This window comes from Peromyscus californicus, unplaced genomic scaffold (assembly GCF_007827085.1).
Source record: "Peromyscus californicus insignis strain IS unplaced genomic scaffold, ASM782708v3 Scaffold_17__1_contigs__length_78620276, whole genome shotgun sequence".
Taxonomy (NCBI): Eukaryota; Metazoa; Chordata; class Mammalia; order Rodentia; family Cricetidae; genus Peromyscus; species Peromyscus californicus.
In genome coordinates, this window is record NW_026294469.1 from 57,958,453 (window position 1) to 57,969,247 (window position 10,795).

Below are 10,795 nucleotides of genomic sequence, written 5' to 3' on the forward strand. Positions count from 1 at the left end.
TATTTAGTTTCCCAGTATTTAGAAATTGGACAGCTATCTTTCTGTTGTGGCTTTCTAATTTAATGTTATTGCGGTGAAAGAGCATCCTTTATATAACTTCAATTCTTTGTATGAAGACTTACCAACAGCTCTGTGTATGGTCCAGCTTGGTAAATGGCCTGAATGCAGATGACAAAACCTGAATGTTCTGAAGTTAAAGAAGCTAGAAGTTCCAGGTCAAGTAGGTTCAGGACATTTCTTGAATCTTCTCTGTCCCTTTTTTCTGTCTGCTTTTCCCAATCAACTGCTGAAACATCAATCCTGAGAACTTTTCTTTGCAGATTGACTCCATTTGTCCTTTCAGTTCCATTGGCTTTTGCTTCCTGTATCTATGTTCATGCCCCTAATTGAGAACATATATAGAATTTTATGACCTCTCAATCAGTTAGTTATTTTATCTTGAAATCACTCTTCACAAAGTCTACACTGATAATCTTTGCTCTAACCTATCTTTCTTTAGATCGCTGTTCTGCCTAAGTATCTTTGTGAATCCTCTTACTTCGGTATTTGTGTCCATGAAGAGGCCTTCTCACAGGCAACATATAATTGAGTCTTACTTTTCAAGACAATCTAAAAATGTCTGCCTTTTAAATGGAGTGAGATTGTTTACATCCAATATATGATTTTGTGTGTGTTGGAGCTAAACACTTCTATATAATTTTTTTTTCTCGTGTTTTGGTTGTTTTTTCCCCTCCTTTTCCTGACTTCTCTTGCTTTAACTGATTGTTTTCATGATCCCCTTGCAATCCCGATTTTTGTTTCCCAAACTACAGCTCTTTGCTGCTTGTATGAGAGTGATGTAGTACATGAACATTTACATTTTCAGCCTTCACCTCTCACGTGTGTGCCACTTCTCACGCAGTGAAAGACACTCACAAATGTACTTTTCTCTCCATTTCTGTTACAAAACTCGATTCATTGTTGGTATTGCTTCTCTAAGTTACTCATTTGTTAATTCTCTTTTAAAGAAATGTAACTAACTCAAAACGTGTTTTATAACCACTTTCACAGTTAGCAATTTCAGTAGCCATTGCTTATTTTGGTGATCCAGATTTCAATCAGTTTCTATATGCCTAAAGGACATACTTTAACATCACTTGCTATGAATATCTGCTACTGATGAATTATTCCAGTTTCTACACAGCCAAAGAAATCTTTTTACCTTTCTTTAGAAAAGCAATTGTGGTTAATGTAGAATTCTAGGTGTGCAGTGATTTTTTTCTATAGTCTATCAAAGATGTGTTTTACTGTCTTCTGCATATGTTGTTTCTCATGAAAATCTGATGTCACATTTGTTTTTCTACACAGCTTTCCTTTTTCAGATTGTTTTTAAGCAATTTTTTTGTTACAATTGGCTTTCAAAATGTGATTATGCGGTGTCATGGTATTTTTTCTTTATATTTCTTGAACTTGGAGTTTGTTGAGCATTTGGGATCAATGGGATTTATAGTTTTTATCAAATTTAGAATTCAGTGGTTATTTCTTTATATTTTTTTCATGCTTCTCAGTATAACACACATAATGACACATGTGTCTTTATTTCTTAATGGTCTTTCCAGTCTTCCAGTCCAACTTTTTTCTAGATGTTTCCATTTGGACAGTTTCTAATACTATGCTTGCAAATTCACTGTTCTCTTCTTCTTCTTCTTCTGAGTGTAAGCTGCTGCTGTTCCCAGCAAGTGGAATTCCCAATGAAGACATTGCGGTTTGACTTTCTGTTGCTGGTCCCAAGTCTCCATCAATATATTCAACTACCCCAAAGGCTCGGTACACATGTATGATACAAGTACAAATGTTCCTAAAGGGTTTTTCTCTGCTCCCTCCGCCGCCGGTGTCATTTCTGCATCCATTCCAAAGATTTGTTTTTCTCATTATGGACAGTCACCAGGTCACTTCACATTGTAATATGTATGTGCAGAAATGTTTCATTTTTCCTCCTTTAAATGTGTGAACGCTTTGGCTTTTTCTTTTCACCCCTCATGAGTTTTATCTTGTTGGATCCAGATATTTGGGTATGACTACAAAAACTCCTGAACTTTGTTTGGGGATATATATTGCTTGAAAAATCTCAATTACCTGGTTCTGAGGATTTTAGCCACAACGGGAGCAGCATTTACTCCGGAGTTTTGAAATGCCCCCATGAATTCTGAGACTGCCTTCGCTAGTTTGTGGGAACAGGACCTGTGTAGGCAGTGTGGTGTGAGCTCTCAGGACCATGGTCTTTTTTCAACTAGACATCACTTTACCCGCCTCAGCACCTTCTTTCCAGGCACTGTTCAACACTTGGCTGAAAGGAGGGAACTCTGTTTTTTGCTCCCAGCCACCTTCTCCTGAGGCTTTCTTCTCGTCTGTATTCTGTCCCGGGAGCTCCAGCGAGGTTGGCCTCCTTGGATTCCAAGCTCCAGTTATCAAACTCAAGGAGTTAGGAGACTCTGCCCAAGATCTTTTTCCCTACACTGTGATCTGGAAAGCAACTCCCTCCCCCCACTTGTATCACACATCACCGAGAGCTCTGTTGTCCTCTGATTTTCCATGGCTACTAATGGTTGTCACATGGGTTTTTGTTCTATCAAGAGGGATGGTGAATTGAGCCACCTATAACCAGCACAGCATTCTGTTCTCTATCTTCTGTCAGAGAAACTGTCCCAAAGATGAAGACTCCATATATACAGGCCATGGTGTGATCATGAAGGTATGCTGAATGTTGCAGTCTAATTTGAAAGTGTTAATAAGAGATAAATATCCTCATGTTGGTAGTTCTTAGAAGGGGGACTCAGGAGGGTCAGAATGTCAAGGTAAGCTTCAACTACATTGAAAGTTTAAGGCCAGCATAGGCTACATGAAATCATCTCCAAAATAAAAAAAAAAAAAGTATGTGTATATATTCAAGTATGTGTGCATGGATAGATGAGGAGATGCGTGTGTGAAGGACAGAAGCCAACCTTTGCTGTCATTCCTCAGGATCCATCTACTCTGTTTTTTGACACAGATTTTTCCCAGTGGAACTTGGGTTCATCACCTTGACTAGCCTAGCCTGGCGAGCAAGCCCCAGTGACCCTCCATTCTCCATCTTCCTAGCACTGGGATTAGAAACATATACCAGCACACCCAGCTTTTCATATGGCTTCTGAGAATCAATTTCAGGCTCTTATGCTTTGCAAGGTAACTACTTTACCAACTATCTTCCCAGCCCCCACAACAAGTCTGTAAGATTTTTAAAGATAAGAATTTATTTTTCTGAGTATTGGACAGATTTTTTTTTTCCACCGTCATCAATTTATCACAAGAAGTCCTATTATCTGGTTGATTTCCTTTAGCATACCCTGTGTGATATTGATGCTTTCCCCACTCACTATAATATAAACTTTCTCCAGGTCAGTGAACATTTTAGCATAATATCTTCTAAAATAAAATATAGCAGGATGCAATACTTATCTCCCCATGTGTTGAGCAACCTCGGATTTCTCATGCTTGTTCTTCACGGTCGTGCGCCAATTACTTTACTTCATATAAAGTTAATTTAATTTTCAGTTAACTTCAGCTTCAGTAAATGATAATTCCCCTTTGTTTACAGGAAATGTCTTGGGAATCAGGAAGTTATACTTAGAACAAAGCTGTGATGTCATAAAAACATGAAGCACAAAGGGAAATGGGTGTGGGGGACTGCAATGGAACATGTCTACATCGGCCCTCGTCAGAACCTCGTGATCCGGAAGGCCAATGAATTCATTGTTCAGACTGACTGACAGCTATATTCGGAGGTTTCAACCTACTGGTAAAGATCATTGTGTTGATTTAGCTTTTTCATTTGAAAACGTTTGCTGAAGCTCTATGCTACATGAAAGGCATCAGATCTCAACCAACAGTTCTGAATTTATGAGCACTTGTCTCCATTGTGGCAGTTTTAGCTCCATTGGCCCAGAAAAGGCGAAGCTGTGGGCTGGTTCAGATACATTCTACTCACCGTCAGCAATGTTGACCAATGAGTCATTCCTAGGCTCCGAGGCCGTTTCTGTGGAATAGAGTTTGGAAAATTAAAGTTGAAAGCTGTATCTCTTTTAAATATTTGGGGCAAAATTAGGATTACTCTACATTTTGCTCAAATCATCAACTGAAAGGCTAGTTGAATGTCACAAAGTAAGACTGAATCATCATTCCAATTAATTATTTTTGAGTCTACAGTGGTGTGAAAATAACACACGTTCTGTAGAAACAAGTCATTGAATTTTGAATTTTGGTCTTTGCCCATTTTGGTGCTAGGCAATGTGATACTCTCTGGCAGTATAAGGCAATGGTAGCAAGCTATGGTTTCCTGGAGACATGTGATCACAAAGGTGCCATGTCCCTGCCCTGGAACTTCTGATGTTCTATAGGTTAGACATAGCAAATGCATGTCCAAGCTATGATAGTCTCAACTGACAAATGCTGTGGGATGGTCTGTATGTCAAGTGTGTTGCTGATTGGTCAATAAATAAATCACTGATTGGCCAGTGGCCAGGCAGGAAGTATAGGCAGGACAAGGAGGAGAATAAAGCTGGGAAGTGGAAGGCTGAGTCAGAGACACTGCCAGCCGCCACGATGACAAACAGCATGTGAAGATGCCGGTAAGCCATGAGCCACGTGGCAAGGTATGGATTTATGGAAATGGATTAATTTAAGCTATAAGAACAGTTAGCAAGAAGTCTGCCACGGCCATACAGTTTGTAAGCAATATAAGTCTCTGTGTTTACTTGGTTGGGTCTGAGCGGCTGTGGGACTGGCAGGTGAGAGAGATTTGTCTTGACTGTGGGCCAGGCAGGAAAACTCTAGCTACAGACAAAATACTTATCTAGACATAAACCTACCAGAAATTGAAAACTGTATGGATACAGATAGATTTATATCTAGCTATATTGAGATATGTAATAAATGCCCTGGCAGACATATTGAAAATATGTCTAAACTATTATCACAAACAGCATGAACTTCAGTCTTGGGTGGCCAAACATCAATCTCAAACCTGTCATTCCCTAGAGGTGTGGCTTTAGGGGAGATTGTGAGCCACTGTGAACATCAATGTCTCCTCTGTCCAAGAAAGCCATCCAAGTATAAGCCTTGTATTAGTTATTTTTCTGTGTCTGTGATAAAATACCATAACCAAAAGCAACTTAAGGTAGAATTAATTTTGACTTATGGTTCCAGAGGGCTAGACATCCATAATAGCAAGGAAGGAAGGGTGGCTGGGGCTGGAAGCTTGGGGATCATATCTAGACCATATATAGGCTAAAGAGAGAACAGTCAGGAAATTGGGCAAGCCTATATATTCTCAAAGTCCATTGTGGTGGCATAATTCTGTAGCTGAAGTTTTCCTATGTCCCACCTGGCCCATGGTCAGGACAAATCTCTCTCACCTGCCAGTCCTGTAGTTGCTTGGACCCAAGTAAACACATAGAGGCTTATATTAATTAAAACTGCTCGGCCATTAGCTCAGGCTAACGACTAACTAGTTCTTATACTTAAATTAACCCATAATTATTATTTATGTTTAGCCACATGGCTTGGTACCTTTTCTCAGTGCTGCCTTCACATCTCGATTCCTCTGTGTCTGGTTGGCAACTCCTGTCTCTTCCCAGAATTCTCTTCTTTGCTTGTCCTGCCTACACTTCCTGTCTGGCTACTGGCCAGTCAGCACTTTATTTATTAACCAGTCAGAGCAACACACATTCACAGCATACAGAGCAATATCCACAGCATACTTCCTCCAGCAAAGCTCCATGTCCTAAAAGTTCTATAACCTCCCCAAACAGGACCACCAACAGGGAACTAACAGTTCAAATACACGAAAGTATGGGGGACGGTTTTCATACAAACCACAGCACGCCTCCTGGAACCATCATACTAGGTTGAATGAAATACACTGATGTAGTACACAGGAGCTGCTCACTGAAGTCTGTTGTATTGTGAGGCACTAACTCATGACCCCAACACACTCTGTTCCAATTCTCAGCCTCAGTCTCATCAGAGACACAAAAAGTTCTCACTCTGGGACAGAACACCCCACACACACACACCACACACACTGTCTGTAGCTCCTCACCCTGATATGGCCTAAATATGCCCCCCACTTCCCATTTTCCTCACGTGTTGACGGCTGTCTTGTGTCACCATTTTCCTGACACTCTTCACCTGTCTCATTCTCCTCTCCCCTTCTCAGCTCCCTTTTCAGATGAAGCTCACCTAGCTGGTGAGTGACTGAGTCAGCATCCAGGGCTTTTCCTATCCAGTCTCACGCTCTTGCCTTGTGTTCGCTAAGCTTCACTCGTCCTGAGTATCTTCTTTACCCAACACCCTTTCCAAGCTCATGGCTTCCTCTTTCCCCTTGCCAACTCTTCCATCCCAGCGCCACTGCAGATCCTTGGGCCTTCCACAGCCCCACCATCCTCCCCTAACAAAATTCCCTTCATTCTTCAAAGCCCAGCTCAATGCCCATGGTGTGTTTCTCAATCACCTGACCTGTAACTGTGCAAACCCTCCCTCACCATGTTCCCCAGGCCACCTCGTAGCACATCCCGCCCAGGTTTTTTTTTTTTTAACAAGGGATCATTACACATGTCTGGGATTCCTGGAGAACTGGTTTTTCTGCCATTCTCATTGCTCTGACAAACACAACTTAAGGAAGGGTCTCTCTCGGGTCATAGTCTGGTGTCCAGTGGATCCTGTCTAGAAGTCATGGCTAGAGTATAAAGCAGCTGGCTGCACATTGTGTCTCCAGTCAGGAAGCAGAAACAGATGGATGTTGATGACCAGCTTGCTTTCTCCTTTTGGTTTAGTTCAGGAGCCTAGCTCAAGGACTGTGCCACCTCTGTTTACGGTGAGTTGTCCCACTTCTGTAAACCCAGTCTGGAAACTCTCTCACAGAAAAACCCTGAGGTTTATATCCTCAGTGATTCCAAATCCTGTCAAGCAAGTAATCAATATTAACTATCACAAGACTGTTCTCATTTTGACAGTTTTTATTAGTCTATTTTATTTTTAATTTAAACATAATTACATCATTCTTCTCTTTTCCCTCAAACCCTTCCTGTGCCCTACTCCCAATCCCTCTACAATTCACAGCTTTTAAAAAATATTATTGTTATTGTTTCTTTATTATTATTATTATTATTATTATTATTATTATTGTAACGTGTGTGTGTGTGTGTGTGTGTGTGTGTGTGTGTGTGCTGTTGAGTCCTTTAAGTGTTGCTTCTATGTGTGTGTTTGTAAGGCTGACTACTTGTTATTGCATAATCAATTAAGGAACTCACCCTTGGGAAAGACTAATTCTTCCTCTCTCAGCAGATGTTAACTGTGTGTACCTCTTCATCTAGAGATGGGGCTCCATGAGGTTTCCCCCACCCACATTGGCATGTCAACCAGTATTGTCAGGCCTCAGTTTGTCCTTAGGCAGCCATACTGTTGAAATTTTGTGAGTATAGCTTGTCTGTCACATCTGCAAGACCTAATATTATAAGAGAGTCCCTAGTCCTCTGGCTTGCACCATCTTCCCACTCCCTCTTTCTCCAGGTTCCATAAGTCTTAGATGTAGAAGTCACCTTGTAGATGTGCCAACTGGAACTGGTCAACCCACAGTCACTTGTTCTCTGTGCTTTGACCTTGGGGTTTTCAGTGTATGATCTCTATCTGCTCCAAAAAGAAGCTGCTTTGATGAGGGGTCAGAGCTACCCCGACCTGCAGCTATAATTCTAAGCTGATTGAGAATGCAGTTAAAAATTACACTGGTCTGGGGAAGTGGCAGTAGTATCTTCTCCTCTAGGATCCGTGATCTCACTAGCCATGGGTGGTTGGCTATATTTACCTCACCAAGCATGGTTTCCCTCCTGTTGAGTGGCCTCTAAGTCTGATTAAATGGCTTTTGGTTAGCACAAGATATTAGTGCCACTATTGCATGTCTAGGGATATTTTACTGTGCTGACCAAAGTTGTGGTACATAGATGCTACAGCTGAGTAGGACTATTTCCTCCCCAGGATTCTCTAAAGGAAGAGAACTGATAGAATGAAATACACACACACACACACACACACACACACACACACACACAATTTACTGGACTGGCTTACAGGCTGTGGTCCTGCTAATCTAACAAAAGATATCTTCTGGTGGAAAAACAAAGAATCTGGTAGTTATTTAATTCACAAGACAGGATGTATCAGTCTGTGTTGAAATCCTGAAGAATTAGGTTCTAACATCAGCAAAGGAATGCCTCAAAGTGGGATAGATGAACTTGTGAGAGTGAGGGTAAGCAAGCAATAAGCAAAAGCTTCCCTTATTTCAAACACTGTTACGTGGACTTCCACCAGAAGGTGTGGCCCACCGCAAATGATCCAATCAAGAAAATCCCTCACAGATGTGTCTAACTGCTTGGGTTTATTTGCTTCCAGATGTAGCCAAGTTGACTACCAAGATTAGCCATCATCCCTCCTCTGCATCTTACACGGCACCTTCCATTTCACAAAAGATAGTGCTCAGGAGAGAAGCCTTCAAGTCAGATCCAACACGGGAATGATCCATTCTCTTGCTTGGATCATTCCTTTCATTACATCACAGGATGGCTCGAACGGGGGGCAGGTGCTTGCTAAGGGGTGGGCAAGTGCAGTAAATGAGGTTAAATAGGAGTTCAGACAGAAAGTCTCCATGCTCAAGGCTACAGAGAAGAAACCCGCCAGACAGAATTGAATTTGGAGAGAGGAGGTATATGTGCAGGTAAGGAAAGGGAGAGAGGAGGAAGGCTGTGGTCCTAGGCAAGAAACAGGTGAAGTTCAGGGTTAAGGAGGGCGTCAACAAGGTGAGATAAGGAAAGTAGGCAGGGCAGCAAAAACAAACAGTCACATAAAGGCAAAAGGTGTGCAGGGAGTACCCAGGGACTGGGTACAAAGTCCACTGGCCACAGCAAGGCTTAGGGGGTGTGAGCCTGTAACCGTTATGATCAGATGACTAAATCCATGTCAGAGGGCTCTCCACAATCCCAGCCCGTCAGACGGTGCTGCTGAGGCTGCCGACACAGGCTGCTCTGAACTAGGGTCATGCACTCCCTGAGATTCATTCAAAGAATGGTGGAAAACGTTTCCAAGAATCAAATGAGAGATAGTACTTGTGTGTTGCAAACCGTGCAATCCCATAAAAATGAAAGAAAATATGTAGATGGGTAGAAACATACTGAATCTATCCTAGAGTTCTGAATTCTCACATGGCCCCTACAGCTGATAATGCTGTTATGGGCTGAAGAGTTCAATTTGTTTTATTTAGGGTTTTCTTTGCAACCACTTCATTCAAAAAATCAAACAGAACAAAACCAAAAAAAAAAAAAAACCCTCAGACGTTTATTTTATATAGCTAAGCAAATTATCATTCATCTTTTATGATGCCATAGTGGATGTCCCCAAAAAGCAGGGTCAAGAACTTCTGCTCTCTTTAGTAAATGCACAGTTAATTTCTAAGTCTGGATATTTTTGGATTCTTGTCATTGCTATTTCTAGCCTGTGTTAGAATCTTATGTTACCTTTGGTTGCCATCTCATAGGACAAGGTCACATTTGTGATGTGTGTGTGTTTTAAATATTTTATTATATTTTAATATTTGAGAATGTCATACAAGGTATTTTTTTTCAAATTCACTCCCCACTCCTTTCTCAAACTCCTTCCAGATCCAACACCATTCCATAACTCTCCCAACAGTTGTTGAATAATACTTTAACTTCAATTTGGGTTATTTTTAAATCTCAAGCTTTATTAAAAACCAGCATAAACCCGGGCAGGGGTGGCAGATACCTTTAATCCCAGCACTCGGGAGGCAGAGGCAGGCAGATCTCTGTGAGTTCGAGGCCAGCCTGGACTACAGAGTGAGTTCCAGGAGAGGCACAAAGCTACACAGAGAAACCCTGTCTCGAAAAACCAAAAAAAAAAAAAAAAAAAAAAAGCGTAAACTTTAAGAACTTAAAGCAATGTATGTATTTTATGTCATGCCTGCAGGTCATGAATTTGGGAGTGACCTCATTCTATAATTCTGGCTTATGCTCTCAAATGTCATGCCTCCCCCAGGATCCCCCAGGCTAGACACCTCCATTAGCAGGCATCCTGAAGGCCTCTTTAGTTCCTGGTAGGTGGCCTCAGTACATTGCTTAGACGGATTCTGCACAACGCTGGCTGAACATCCTCACAACATGGCAGCTGACTTCCTTTTTGACCAATGAGGGCAAAAGGGAAGCCACCACATCTGTTATGACTTAGATTCCAAAGTCAGAGACCACGCATGTCAATTGGACTTTTTCAGTGTGGCTATTGAATACCTGGCAGAAATCATGTAAGGAAAGAAGAATTAGTTTGACTCACAGTTTCTGGGATTTCAGTACAAGGTAGACTAGTTCCACATGTCTGGGCCTGAAGAAAGGACCTCATGGTCAAAGAGCATGGAGAAGCTGAACTATTTGAGCCTTGCAGCCAGAAAGCAGGGGTCTGGGATGCTTTCACTCACTGGCTTCCTCCTTTCTGCCTCTTATTCCACCCGAGCTCCCAGTCCACATGACGGTGTTGCTCGCGTTCAATGTGAATCTTCCACTACATAGTTTTTCTCTCTGAAAAACATTCTTAAACATGCTATCCTTTACCAATCTCTTTGGCACTTCTCAAAATAATCAAGTTGGGGATCACAATTGGTCACCGCAACAAGATACTACAAAGCCCTGGTGGCTAATTGGATCAGTGCTATTCAAAGTTGGGA